Below are 14,213 nucleotides of genomic sequence, written 5' to 3'. Positions count from 1 at the left end.
TTGCTTGGAAATAAGAAGACTTATGTGAGTAATACCTTTCCTTCAAAAGTACTTGGATAAAAGAATATTTTACGGTAAAACATTCCAAATAATCTTGTAGTTTACTACTATAAAACCTACCCTCAAAATCTTATATTTTGTTATACTACAAGTTTTGGGTTACTCTTTTCTTGCTTAGAGTAAGAGCTACGAAAACCTTATACTAAAATATCAGAGCTATAATTTTCGAAAACAAAGTTTTTCAAAAACAAATTTTAAGTACACAACTACATAAGTAAAGAAGAAGCAATAAAGAAAGGAACAATCACACCAAGAAATTATACATGGTTCACCCTAACATGGGCTACATCCACTACCTGCACCTATAGACTTTCTCCACAAAGACCAAGCACCCTACAATGATATTCTTTTTTTTTTTTCGAAGCCCCATAAGCTCCTAACACTAGTATTCTTTAAGCCTCTACAGGCTCCATGAATATTACTTTTGAAAAGCCTCTATAGGCTTCATAGAGTATTCTTTTGCAAAACCTCTCCAAGCTTCCTCCAAGTATTCTTTCTCAAAGCCTCTTTAGGCTTCCCTCCAAGTATTCTTTCTCAAAGCCTCTTTAGGCTTCCCTCCAAGTATTCTTTCTTAAGGCCTCTTCAAGCTTCCTCTCAAGTATTCTTTAAGCCTCCATAGGCTTTACCCAAGTATTATATTAAAAAGATTCTCCAAGCTTCTCATCCTTAGTAACAGCTACTACTGGACACACACAACTACATATTGTGTTCCCTCTCTGAATTTCGGAAGTAATAGTCCCTTGACTACTCTTCTAATTTCTTTCCCTCTAATCCTAAGGGATGGACTCTACACTTTTTGGGATATCTTTTACTTAGGCTCCATTGATGAATTTATTTACATGCACTCTTTTAGATTTGAATCTACTAACTCCACCTAGAGCGTTTTGGCTATAGAAGTTCCTTCTAATAAGGGGTTAATTATCTCACTTGACATTACCCTCACTTTTTGGCACTTATTCCTTGCAATTTTCTCCTTCAAATTTGAACAATTTATAGAGTGATATGGAGCTAGTAGTTGTTGTGACCATTGGACGATGAATTCAACATTCAAATGTTGCATGAGTTATCTACGTTCATATAGGTAATCATTTTGCACACACTCAAAATGTATCTCCTACAACTCATTGAGTTGTTTTCATCTCTGCTCTTATCCATTGTTGCCAACTTGCAATCGTTGAATTTGAAATAAATCCATTGAAGGATCCATTGAAAAATATTCATTAAGTGTTAGCTATTGCACTTAGTGGAAGTATTTTGAAGAATGTTTTTGCAACATTTCTATTGTAGACGAAATGATACAATCTTCACTCTACTTTGTTTCTTGTTCTTCGACTAGGACAATGTTCTTATTGAGGCCGTACCCAAATCAAATAAACATTAAAAATGCAGTATCTATGAAGTGATCCTAGGTCGTCTCCCAATGAGAAATGGTAAACCAAATGTTCATAAGAGATTGTAATAAAACAGTACCGAGTTGGGGGGGGGGGGGGTTGTTTGCTTTTGTAAATTAAATAGCGAATAGATGTGAATTAGAAAATATCAGAATTAAAACACGTTGCTTCCCCTTGATTCACAAGCAAGTCTCTTATCCTAGGTTACGAGAGTTTATCCTTTATAAGTTCAACCACTTAATCCAACCCTAAATTAAATTACTAAGCGAAACTTAACATAAGGCATTCATTATGTGATTAAGCAACACACACCAATTAATCATGAACGATCATTAAGCATTAACATAAATTAAGTGCAGAGATAATTAATCAAGCACTAAGCATGCATGAATTAATAGCAACAAATACAAAGTAATTGGTGAAGAGGAAAAACAGATCAGAATTTAATAGTAATAATAGAACCTCAAATAGAGTTGTGCTTGATCCTCAAGAGAAAACAACGCTGGAGACTTAGCCATCCATTAATCAATAGAAAACGAAATTTTAGTAGAAACGAAGAAAACTAGAATTATTCTCCAAAACAAAAAAGAAACTAAAACGAATTGAGAGTAGCACTCTAAAACTAAAACGAAAAAGAGAGAGAAGAAAAGAAAGCCTAAACAAGAACCTTGGTGCTGTTATATAGTTTTCAGCCCCAAAGCTTAAAAATCTGTTTTAAATCTAAGCCCATAAATAAAATAAAATCTAGATAAGATAAGATAAGATAAGATCTAGATGAAATAATATCTAGATGAGATCAAATCTAAATAATATCTAGATAAGATAACATTTGGTAGAATAAAATAGTTTGCTCTCTTAAGGTTCAAGCCCAATTCTGGATTCAAGCCCAAGCCCAATTCTGGATTCAAATCCAATTGCTTATAATTCTCCTGAAATTAAATTATAAACACAAAATTAATCCAGTAGGCCCAAATGATAAAACTGCATAATTAATTTGACAATTAAGGCTAATTAGTAATTAAAATGGTGACAAAAAGGGTTAAGAAATATGAGAAAATGACGACACATCAAATCCCCTCACACTTAGCCTTTTGCACTCCTGGGCAAAATAAAAAAAAAAGCAAGGGACAAATTCAGAGACATTAAAGAGAAACAAACAGACACAACAACAATTACATATTTCTCAATGAATCTCAAGGAATGAAAAAAATGGGTAACATCTAACATGAAGAGATCCAAAGAGTCAAGACATTCGTGAAAATCATCCAAGCAACCCAATCATGACAAAATAGTTAATCAGCTCAAGAATGAAAAGTGATAAAGCCTCACAAGATATACATTTTATCTCTCAAGTTCCTAGGCTACTATTTACCCTCAAAGCACCCATGAAAACCAACACCACATAAACTTGGCAAGATTCTAAAATTGACAATCAACCCATAAACACAAGCACATGAGGATCAAAAGGTCTTTTAAGGTTGTAATGGGGCCAAGGACAAGGTAGGGAAAAATATGGAATAAGTAGCTAAATCCCAAAGGAATAGAGGAGCAATGGGGAATAAGTGCATATTAAGAAAAAAATAAGAAAACCTAAAGATAAAATTTAAATGCAAAGAGTAGAGCCAAGAGTCTCATCATTCTTTTTCCATTTAAGATCTTATTCACTCAACTTTATTGCTTTTCTTTTTCTTTTTTTCGAATTGATTCAACTAATTTTTATTTTTTTTTTGAACTGTAGCATTTGAGAAATAGCATATCATTCAACATGTCCAACATTTAACCAGTATACAATGCACATCAAGTATGGCCCAAAATACATCATGAAGCATAGCCAACGAAATATGTTGTCCAACAAAACCCCCACACTTACTCCCAAAACAATTCCAAAGCTCCAAAATTCCTTAAGGTTAAGGTGAGATCATGGTTTTTCACTTAAGGCTTGTAATGAGTCAAAACAAAGAAAGGGAAACATAGGCTCAAAGGTCTATCAAAGGGATTAATTCAAGGTAAGTCCATTTGGCTAGAGGCTTATAAGAACAAAATTTCCTAAATCATTTCCAAATATGCATGTGAATTAGGAAGCATCAACAAGAATCAAGCCACGGCTATTGTGCAAGCAATCAATGGGGCAAAACACACCAAATGATTATGATGATGGCTCAAATTCTCACAAAGGTAAACTTATCACTTCCAAATTGAGCTTTCAAAACTATCATGACATGTAGAGGAAAAACAAGGACTTCAAATCACAAAATGTCAAGCGACTTTTATTTTCAAAACAATTACCCATTACTTGAACATATCCTATAATTCAAAGAAAAATATGCAAAGATGTACATGCAAACAGAATTGACCTAAAATATTAAACTAGAAACCCAACAAAACTAACAAAATTAACAAATTTAACACAACTAACAAAATTAACAAAACTAACAAAACTAGCAAAACCAAAGAACACTCCCCCCATACTTAAACAACACATTGTCCTCAATGTAGCACAAGTGAAAGATTAAAAGCAATTAAACCATCAAATAGAATCGGACAAATGTAATAAAAGTAAAGAAGGAGATAGGAAAAGAAAAACTCCCTAAGTCATGGTGGAGGAAGGGTAGGGTGGAGTAAGGAAGTCTCTTCCACCACTACGTCCACTAAAGAAGGGTTTGTGAGGAATGGCTTAAGTCGGTGTCCATTGACCTTGACGCTCTTGTTTGTGGAGTCGCTTTTGATCTCAACTGTACCATAAGGAAAAAGTTAGTAACAACAAAAGGACCAATCCACTTAGACCTCAACTTACCACTCATGAGTCCAAGCCTAGAATTATACAATAACACTTTTTGCCCAACCATGAAGTCCTTCTTAATTATCATGCTATCATGGAACTTCTTGGTCTTTTCTTTGTAGAACTTGGCATTCTCATACGCTTCTAGGCGGATCTCATCTAACTCACTCAGTTGCAACTTTCTTTCCTCGCCAGCTTGATCCATAAAGAAGTTGCAGGTCTTCACTACCCAATATGCTTTGTGCTCAATCTCCACTGGAAGATGACATGTCTTTCCAAAGACAACCCGATAAGGAGACATTCCTATGGGTGCTTTGTAGGCAGTCCTATGTGCCCAAAGAGCATCATCAAGCCTGGTACTCCAATCTTTCCTGCTTAGTTGCACAATCTTCTCTAAAATTCTCTTGATCTCCCTGTTAGAAATTTCTGTCTGTCCATTGGTTTGGGGGTGGTATGGTGTGGATACCCTGTGTACAACCCCATACTTTTTAAGCAAGACATGCATTGATTTGTTGCAAAAATGGGTTCCTTGATCACTAACGATTGCTTTAGGTACTCCAAACCTGCAAAATAGATTAGATCTGACAAAATCTGCAACAACCTTAGCATCATTAGTTCTAGTGGGCTTGGCTTCCACCCATTTTGAAACATAATCAACTTCAAGGAGAATGTAAACATAACCAAAAGAGACAGGAAAAAGGGCCCATGAAATATGTGCCCCAGACATCAAACACCTCACAGAATAGCATAGGTTGTTGAGGCATTTGTTGTCGCCATGTAACTGCACTTCCTGCTCTCTGACACTGCTCACAAGTGCTACAAATCTTCCACGCATCTTTAAAGATGGTGGGCCAATAAAAGCCACAGTCAAGCACTTTGTGAGCTGTCCTTTGAACACCCCGATGACCTCCCGGTGCGGAAGAATGACAGAACCGTAGGACTGAGTCAGTCTCATGATCTGGAATGTATCGTCAAATGACCTGATCACTGCATAATTTCCACAAGTAGGGGTCATCCCAAATAAAATGCTTAGCATCACTTTTAATTTTATCTTTTTGAGCTTTAGATGCTAAGGGAGGAAAAACAGAAGCAACTAAATAATTGACAATGTTAGCAAACCAGGGAGTAGAAAGAGAATCAGAAATACTATACAATATATACAAATGATCATCCGGGAAATCATCCCGAATGCGTCAATCCTCATCAGACACACGTTCGATCCGACTCAAATGATCAGCAACTAAATTTTGTGCTCCGCTCCTATCACGGATCTCTAAGTCAAACTCTTGGAGCCAGAGCATCCATCGGATCAATGTAGGCTTTAAATTAGCCTTCTTCAACAAGTACTTTAGAGCTGCATGGTCAGTATAAACAATAATGCGAGTACCAAGCAAATAAGAACAAAATTTTTCAAGAGCAAAAACTATTGCTAGTAGCTTTTTCTCAGTAGTAGTATAATTCGCTTGGGCAGCATCTAAAGTCCTAGAAGCATAGTATATCACCCTAGGCAATTTATCAATTTTCTGAGCAAGGACAGCCCCCAATGCATAATTTGATGCATCACACATAAGCTCAAAAGGGGCTATCCAGTCGGGTGCTTGGATGATGGGGGTGGTAGTCAGTGCTCTTTTGAGGCAATCAAAAGCCTCTTTGCATTTATCATTAAAGTCAAACTCCACCTCCTTTTGCAACAAGTTGGATAGTGGAAGGGCTACTTTGCTAAAATCTCTTATAAAGCGCCTGTAGAATCCTGCATGACCAAGAAAAGATCGCACCTCTCGCACGCAAGAGGAGTAAGGCAATTGTGAAATAACATAAATTTTTGCAGGATCTACTTCAATGCCCTTATTGGAAATAATGTGGCCTAAAACTATACCTTGCTCAACCATAAAATGACATTTTTCAAAATTTAGAACAAGGTTAGTTTCAGTGCATCTATTCAAAACCTTTTCTAGACTATCCAAACAAATATCAAAAGAGGATCCATATACAATGAAATCATCCATAAACACCTCTATGCAATTTTCTAAAAAATCACTAAAAATACTGATCATGCACCGCTGGAAGGTACCAGGGGCATTGCACAGGCCGAAAGGCATCCTCCTATAGGCAAAAGTGCTGAAGGGGCAGGTGAATATGGTCTTTTCCTGATCCTCAAGAGCAATAGTGATTTTCATATAACCAGAAAAACCATCAAGGAAACAGTAGTGAGATTTACCTGCCAGGCGTTCAAGCATATGTTCAATGAATGGCGGGGGAAAATGGTCCTTTTTTGTAACTTGGTTCAGCCTCCAATAGTCAATGCAGACTCTCCAACTGTTTTGCACCCGAGTAGGATTCAACTCCTCCTTCTCATTTTTTTATCACGATGAGGCCGGTTTTCTTCGGGACTACCTAGACGGGACTCACCCATTGGCTGTCAGAGATAGGATAAATGATTCCAACTTGCAAAAGCTTGGTTACCTCCTTCTTCACTACATCAAGAATCACCGGGTTGAGTCTTCTTTGTGGCTGTCTTACTGGTTTAGCCCCATCCTCTAAATTTATCCGATGCATACATGTGGATGGGCTAATACCAGGAATGTCCACCAGGATCCAGCCTATAGCCTTCTTATGCTTCTTGAGAACTGATAACAGCTTCTCCTCTTACTCATCAACAAGGGAGGCAGATATAATTACTGGAAAACTTTTGCTATCATCCAAGTAAGCATATTTTAAATTTGATGGCAGAGGCTTCAATTCCGGTGTGGGCGGCTGGATAATGGTAGAAAGAGATGGTTTCTCAACCTGTACCTCATAAAGAAAGTCAGAGGTATGTGTACTTCCTGAAACATGGTTAGTTCTATCTAACTCTAGAAAATCAATCTCTAGAGGTAAAACATCACCAAACATGTAATCAATATCAATTTCAGATTCACTCTCAGCATCAAATTCAGTCATATGATCAAGTACAAATTCAGATTCAATGCATGAAAAGTGACAGCCATGCAGATTAGAATGAAGATCAGTCATGTATTCATCAACAATATGGTCAATTATTTCAGCACGAAATATAGAAAGATCTTCAGATGGGTGTTTCATAGCATCAAGAATATTAAAATGAACAGTTATATCACCAAACTACATAGATAGTGTGCCTGCATAAACATCTATCTTTGTTCTAGCAATTTTCATAAAAGGTCTGTCTAGAATGATGAGAACTGATCCTTGAGAAAATTCTTCCTCCATATTCAAAATATAAAAATCAACAGGAAAAATCAGTTCACCAACTCTAACTAAGACATCCTCTATGAAACCAGCAGGATAGGCAACACTTCTATTAGCTAAATGAATTACCACATCAATTGACTGCAAAGGACCAAGAGATAGAGAATTAAAAATAGACAGAGGCATAACACTAACAAAAGCTCCTAAATCTAGCATGGCATTGTCAAACTTATTGTTCCCTATAATACAAGGTATGCTGAATGTACCAGGATCTTTACATTTTTCAGGGATTTGGGGAACAGATTTACCAATCAATGCGGAGACATTTCTGTCCATGCTAATTCTTTCACTTCCTTTAAGCTTCCGCTTATGAGTGCACAGCTCCTTCAAGAATTTAGCATATCTTGGAATTTTCTTTATTGCATCCAACAGAGGTATGTTTACCTCTACTTTTCTAAATGTTTCCAAAATCTCCTTCTCTGCCTCTTCCATTTTTTTGTTGGAAATTGCTCTTGGAGGGAATGGAAGAGGGATATGCTGCTTCTGTAAATCAGAATTACCAGTGGAAGATTCACCTGCATAGAAATTGTTAGGAAACTTACTCTAAATTTTTGTCATCATCTTTTTCTGGAGTAGAGTGAAGTTGGGCAGGTTCATTTGTGGATGAGGAAGATGTTGCTGGTTAAGGTCCTTGACACTGCTTTCCCGACGTCAATGTAATGGCACTCACATTTTTAGGATTTTGGACAGATTGAGAAGGTAATCTGTCAGAATTCTAGGACTGTTGTTGATTTAACTGTGTAGCCAATTATCCCATCTGATTAGTTAAGCTCTGAATGGAGGCTCAGGTCTCTTGTTGAAACTGCATGTTTTGCATAGTCATTTGCCTCACAAGTTCTTCAAGGAAAGGTTGCGGAGGAGCCTCAACTGTTTGTTGTTTCTGGGGCTGTTGTTGTTGTTGTTGTTGTTGTTGTTGTTGGATTAGTGGAGGAACGTATGGTCTACTAGGGCTAGTAGCATTCTGAAAATAAGGTTGTTGTTTTTGTTGCTGCTGTTGTGAAGGATTCGACCATCTAAGGTTGGGATGATTCCTCCACCCGGGATTGTACCTGTTGCTGGAGAGGTCATAATTGTTCTGTTGTGGCTGATTTTGCTGCTGAGGTTGAGGAGGTCTATTGTAGATGTTTGCAGCATAAGCTTCAGGTTGTTCAATTGCTTCAGATTGCTGCACAGAAAGGCAAAGGTCTGTGTGGTGGTCGGTAGAGGAGCATAAACCACAGAGTCTGGCGACAAGTGCAGATTTTTGATTCATGGCCAGTTGGGTTACCAGGTTAACCAAGGCATCTAGTTTACCTTCAAGCTTCTTAGTTTCAGATGATGCAGATGAGTTTGTGGCTACTTCATGCACTCCTCTAATGACTATAGCATCATTTCTGGCGCTAAACTGTTGGGAGTTGGAAGCCATCTTCTCAATTAAATTTCTGGCTTCAGCAGGGGTCATGTCTCCAAGGGCTCCCCACTGGCAGCATCTATCATACTTCTCTCCATGTTACTGAGTCCTTCATAAAAATATTGGAGAAGAAGCTGCTCAAAAATCTGGTGGTGAGGGCAACTGGCGCATAGTTTTTTAAATCTCTCCCAGTATTCATATAGGCTCTCTCCACTGAGTTGCCTAATGCCTGAAATATCCTTTCTGATGGACGTGGTCCTAGAAGCAGGGAAAATTTTTTCTAAGGATACTCTCTTGAGGTCATCCCAGCTCGTGATGGACCTTGGAGCAAGGTAATATAGCCAGTCCTTTGCCACTCCCTCTAAAGAATAAGGAAAAGCCTTTAGAAAGATGTGATCTTCTTGGACATCTAGAGGTTTCATGGTGGAGCATACAATATGGAATTCTTTCATATGCTTATGTGGGTCTTCACCTGCAAGGCCATGAAACTTTGGAAGCAAATGGATCAGTCCAGTTTTAAGAACATATGGGACATCCTCATCAGGGTATTGGATGCACAAGCTTTTGTAGGTGAAATCAGGTGCAGCCATTTCCCTTAGAGTCCTCTCACGGGGTGGAGGTTGTGTCATGTTCTCAAAATGTTCAAAATCAGAATGTTCAAAACTATAATGCTCAAAATCAGGATGTTCAAAATTACCAACCACAGAATGCTCAGACTCACCAATAACAGAATGCTCAGGATGCTCAAAAGGTACAAAATGATGCCTAACTAATCTATCAAATGTCCTATCTATCTCAGGATCAAAGGGTTGTAAGTCAGATGGATTGCCTCTAGTCACACTAGTCATACACTACATTCAGCATGCACAACCAGTTGCCTTCTTATGCAAGTAACAGTGTAGGTTTGAACTACAGCTACCATTAAATGATATCTAAATGACTTGAAATTTTGTGAGAAACACCCTAAAATCATGAAAAGATAGCACAAAAAGTTTTAGACAAAAATTCAAAATCTAACTATGGAAACTACCTAAGGAAAGTTTAGAAAAATAAAACTAGTAAACATGCGATTATGGCTAGTTAGAGAAGCAAGGGACAAATTCAGAGACATTAAAGAGAAACAAACAGACACAACAACAATTACATATTTCTCAATGAATCTCAAGGAATGAAAAGATGGGTAACATCTAACATAAAGAGATCCAAAGAGTCAAGACATTCGTGAAAATCATCCAAGCAACCCAATCATGGCAAAATATTTATCTAGCTCAATAATGAAAAGTGATAAAGCCTCACAAGATATACACTTTATCTCTCAAGTGTCTAGGCTACTATTTACCCTCAAAGCACCCATGAAAACCAACACCACATAAACTTGGCAAGATTCTAAAATTGACAATCAACCCATAAACACAAGCACATGAGGATCAAAAGGTCTTTTAAGGTTGTAATGGGGCCAAGGACAAGGTAGGGAAAAATATGGAATAAGTAGCTAAATCCCAAAGGAATAGAGGAGCAATGGGGAAAAGGTGCATATTAAGAAAAAATAAGAAAACCTAAAGATAAAATTTAAATGCAAAGAGTAGAGCCAAGAGTCTCATCATTCTTTTTCCATTTAAGATCTTATTCACTCAACTTTATTGCTTTTCTTTTTCTTTTTTTTGAATTGATTCAACTAAATTTTTTTAAGAAGTAACGGAAAGTATCATTTAGTAAAGTTCTACCAATCTCTTCCAATGACCTATTTTTCCTCTCAACAACTCCATTTTGTTGAGGGGTTCTAGGTGCAGAAAAGTTATGCTCAATACCATGTTCATCACAAAATAATTCAAAATCTTTGTTTTCAAATTCACCCCCATGATCACTCCTAATAGATGCAATCTTAAGATTTTTCTTGTTTTGTATAATTTTAGCAAGTTTCTTAAATGCTTGGAATGCATCACTTTTATGAGTAATGAATAATGTCCAGGTATATCTAGAGTAATCATCAACTATGACAAGAGCATAGTAATTTCCTCCAAAACTCATAGTTCTAGAAGGGCCAAATAAATCCATATGCAATAATTGTAAGGGTTGAGTAGTTGAAACAATGTTTTTGGGTTTGAATGAGACTCTAGTTTGTTTTCCCTTTTGACATGCATCACATAGTCTATCTTTTTCAAATTTCAACTTAGGCAAACCAACAACTAAATCTTTTGAAATTAATTTATTTAAGTGTTCCATGTTTATGTGAGCAATTAGTTTATGCCATAACCATGGATCATCATCTTTGCTAAGAAAACAATGATTATTATCTAGTTTTTGGCTTAAGTCTATCATATAAACATTTTTGACTCTATACCGTACATGCTTTATATTAGTATCATGCTTATGTTCTATGAGACATTTTTGAGAATCAAATGATACTAGATAGCCTTTATCACATAATTGACTAACACTAAGCAAGTTATGCTTAAGACCTTCAACAAGTAGAACATTTTCAATGGAGTTTGGAGAATTTGTACCTATTTTACCAACTCCAAGGATTCTACCTTTGTTGTTGTCACCATAAGTTACATGCCCGCTTTTCTTGGGAGAGATATGTGTGAACTTTGATGCATCTCCCGTCATATGTTTTGAACATCCGCTATCTATGTACCATTTCTTCTTCAAAGATACCTACATGATCAAGTTTGTGACTTAGGTACCCAAACTTTATTGGGTCCTTGTGTGTTAGTGTAAACTAAAGATCCTTTTGGGACCCATATCATTTTAATGTTGTTGTAATTTTTCTTGAAATAACATGTAGATGTGCCATGCCCTTTTTTTCCACAGTAAAAACAAGTGATAAAAGGAGAATTATATTTTTGTGTGGAAGCAAAGAGGTTTTTATAAAATTTTTGTTGTTTTTCAGGTTTATATCCTATTCTTGCCTTATCAAAGACACATCTTTGTTTTCCTAATATGACATCTAAGTTATTTTTACCAATAGAAAATTTAGCAAGTGAGTTTGTCAAATCTTTAATTTCTTTTCCATACTTGCTACAACAATTACATGAATCAGATATTTTCTTATCAGAAATACTAGAGACACAAACTTTATCATTTGATTTAGAAATTGAAACTTCAATTTTAAGATGATCTAATTTTTTGTTTAATTTTGAAATTTCATTTTCTAAATCTGAAATTGTTTTCTTTGAAGATGAAACTAACTTTGCAAGTTTGATTGATTCTCTATGCAAATCAGCAAATGCATCTTGTAATTCATCAAAAGAAATGGATAAGTTGTTATTTGAAGATGTTACCTCTTCATCGCTTTCATAACTTTTAGCCATTAGACACAAGTTTATCTCTTCATTTTCTGAATCTTCAGATTATTCCATATCATTGTCATCCCATGTGATGTAAGCCTTCTTCATCTTCTTTTCACTAAAATTTTTCTTTTCAGATTTCTCCATTCTTTTCTTGAAGATCGGGCAATCAACCCTTAGATGTCCAGGTTGATTGCATTCAAAGCATTTTGGAGTATATGATGAAACTTTTGTCCTTCTTTTAGGTTTAAAGTTTGATCGCCTTTGATTTCCTCTGATTTTCAGGAACTTGTTGAACCATTTTACAAAAAGGCTAAGATCATCATATTCATTCAAATCAATTAAGTCTTCCTTATCACTTTCTTCTTGGATTGAAGATGAACCTTTAAGAGCAATTCCCTTTCTTTCCTTATCATTTTCTTCGTGTTGATTTAATCTCAACAGTTCCGTTTCGTGTTCCTGTAACTTTCCAAATAGTGTAGCAAGAGACATGTTAGATAAATCTCGTGACTCAGTAACGGCTGTTACCTTAGGTTGCCATTCTCTGCTTAAACATCTCAATACTTTATTTATGAGATCTTCTTTTTGAAAATTTTTCCCTAAAGATGCAAGATGATTTACTATATGTGTGAACCTCTTTTGCATGTCTTGTATACTTTCATTTGCATTCATCCTAAATAGTTCATATTCATGAGTTAATGTGTTTATCCTAGATCTTTTAACATTTGTTGTGTCTTCATGTGTTACTTGTAGGGTATCCCACATATCCTTTTCACTTTTACAATTTGATACCCTAAAGTATTCATCTATTCCTAAGGCAGATGTAATTATGTTTTTGGCTTTTAAGTTATATTGCACTAGTCTTCTTTCTTCCTCACTCCAATCTTCTCTAGGCTTTTCTATAGTTGTATTTCCAGCAACCATGGTGGGAATATAAGGCCCTATTTCTATGGCTTCCCAAATGTTTAAATCTATAGCCTCTATGAAGATATGCATACGGGTTTTCCAATAGTGGTAACCCACTCCATTAAAAAAGGGAGGCCTATTAATTGAATTTCCTTCGGGGAACAAGTAGTTTGATGAGGCCATGAATTCTTGAAGCTTCTAAACTTTGTACAAGAATGAAGCTCTGATACCACTTGTTGGACAAGTGGCCTCAGATATGTTAAGAAGGGGGGTTGAATTAAGATATCACAAACTTTTTCTTAATTAAAAAATCTATTTTGATTTTAACCCAAATCCCAAGATTTCTTTCAAAATGAACTCCTAAATAATTATGCAAATTAAACTTACTGAATAGAAGCAATAAGCAATAACCAATAAAAGAGTTTAAGGGAATAAAGAATGCAAACTCAGATTTATACTGGTTCGCCCACATCCTTGTGCCTAAGTCCAGTCCCCAAGCAACCCGCTTGAGAGTTCCACTATCTTGCAAAAGCCCTTTACAAGTTCTGAACTACACAAGGACAACCCTTCCTTTGTGTTCAGATTTGTTTACAACAAGAGACCCTCGGTCTCTTAATCCCTTTTGAGAAATAAGATGAAGAGAAGAATAAATCTCTCTTGAAAGAGATAGATTGAACAATTGAGCACTCAAATAATTCCTTATTGAATTGCAAGTGTATTGGCCAAGGAATCTTAAGAGGATAATATGATTTTGCTTTTTGAGAGGATAAGACCTTTTTGTTCTGAAAAACTCTGAGCAAATTCGTGTTCCAAGTTACATATAAATAGACCTTTGATGGCCATGTAAAAACCATTTGAACAGATGTGACCCTTGGAAATAATTTTCTAAAAATCTCCTTTGGTAATCGATTACAAGACTTGTGTAATCGATTACAGACTTTAAAATTTGAATCAAAACGTTTAGTAACTGCTGGTAGTCGATTACCATTCATGTGTAATCGATTACACAGTGTAAACTTTAAATTCAAACTTGTAATGGCTGTTGTAAATCATTTTTGGCCACTGGTAATCGATTACATCCTCTGGTAATCGATTACCAGAGAGTAAATATCTTGAAAAAGACATTTTAG

The sequence above is a fragment of the Glycine max genome, chromosome 3 (genome assembly GCF_000004515.6).
Source record: "Glycine max cultivar Williams 82 chromosome 3, Glycine_max_v4.0, whole genome shotgun sequence".
NCBI lineage: Eukaryota > Viridiplantae > Streptophyta > Magnoliopsida > Fabales > Fabaceae > Glycine > Glycine max.
The sequence above is the reverse complement of the archived record's forward strand: the minus strand, read 5'-3'. Positions refer to the sequence as shown.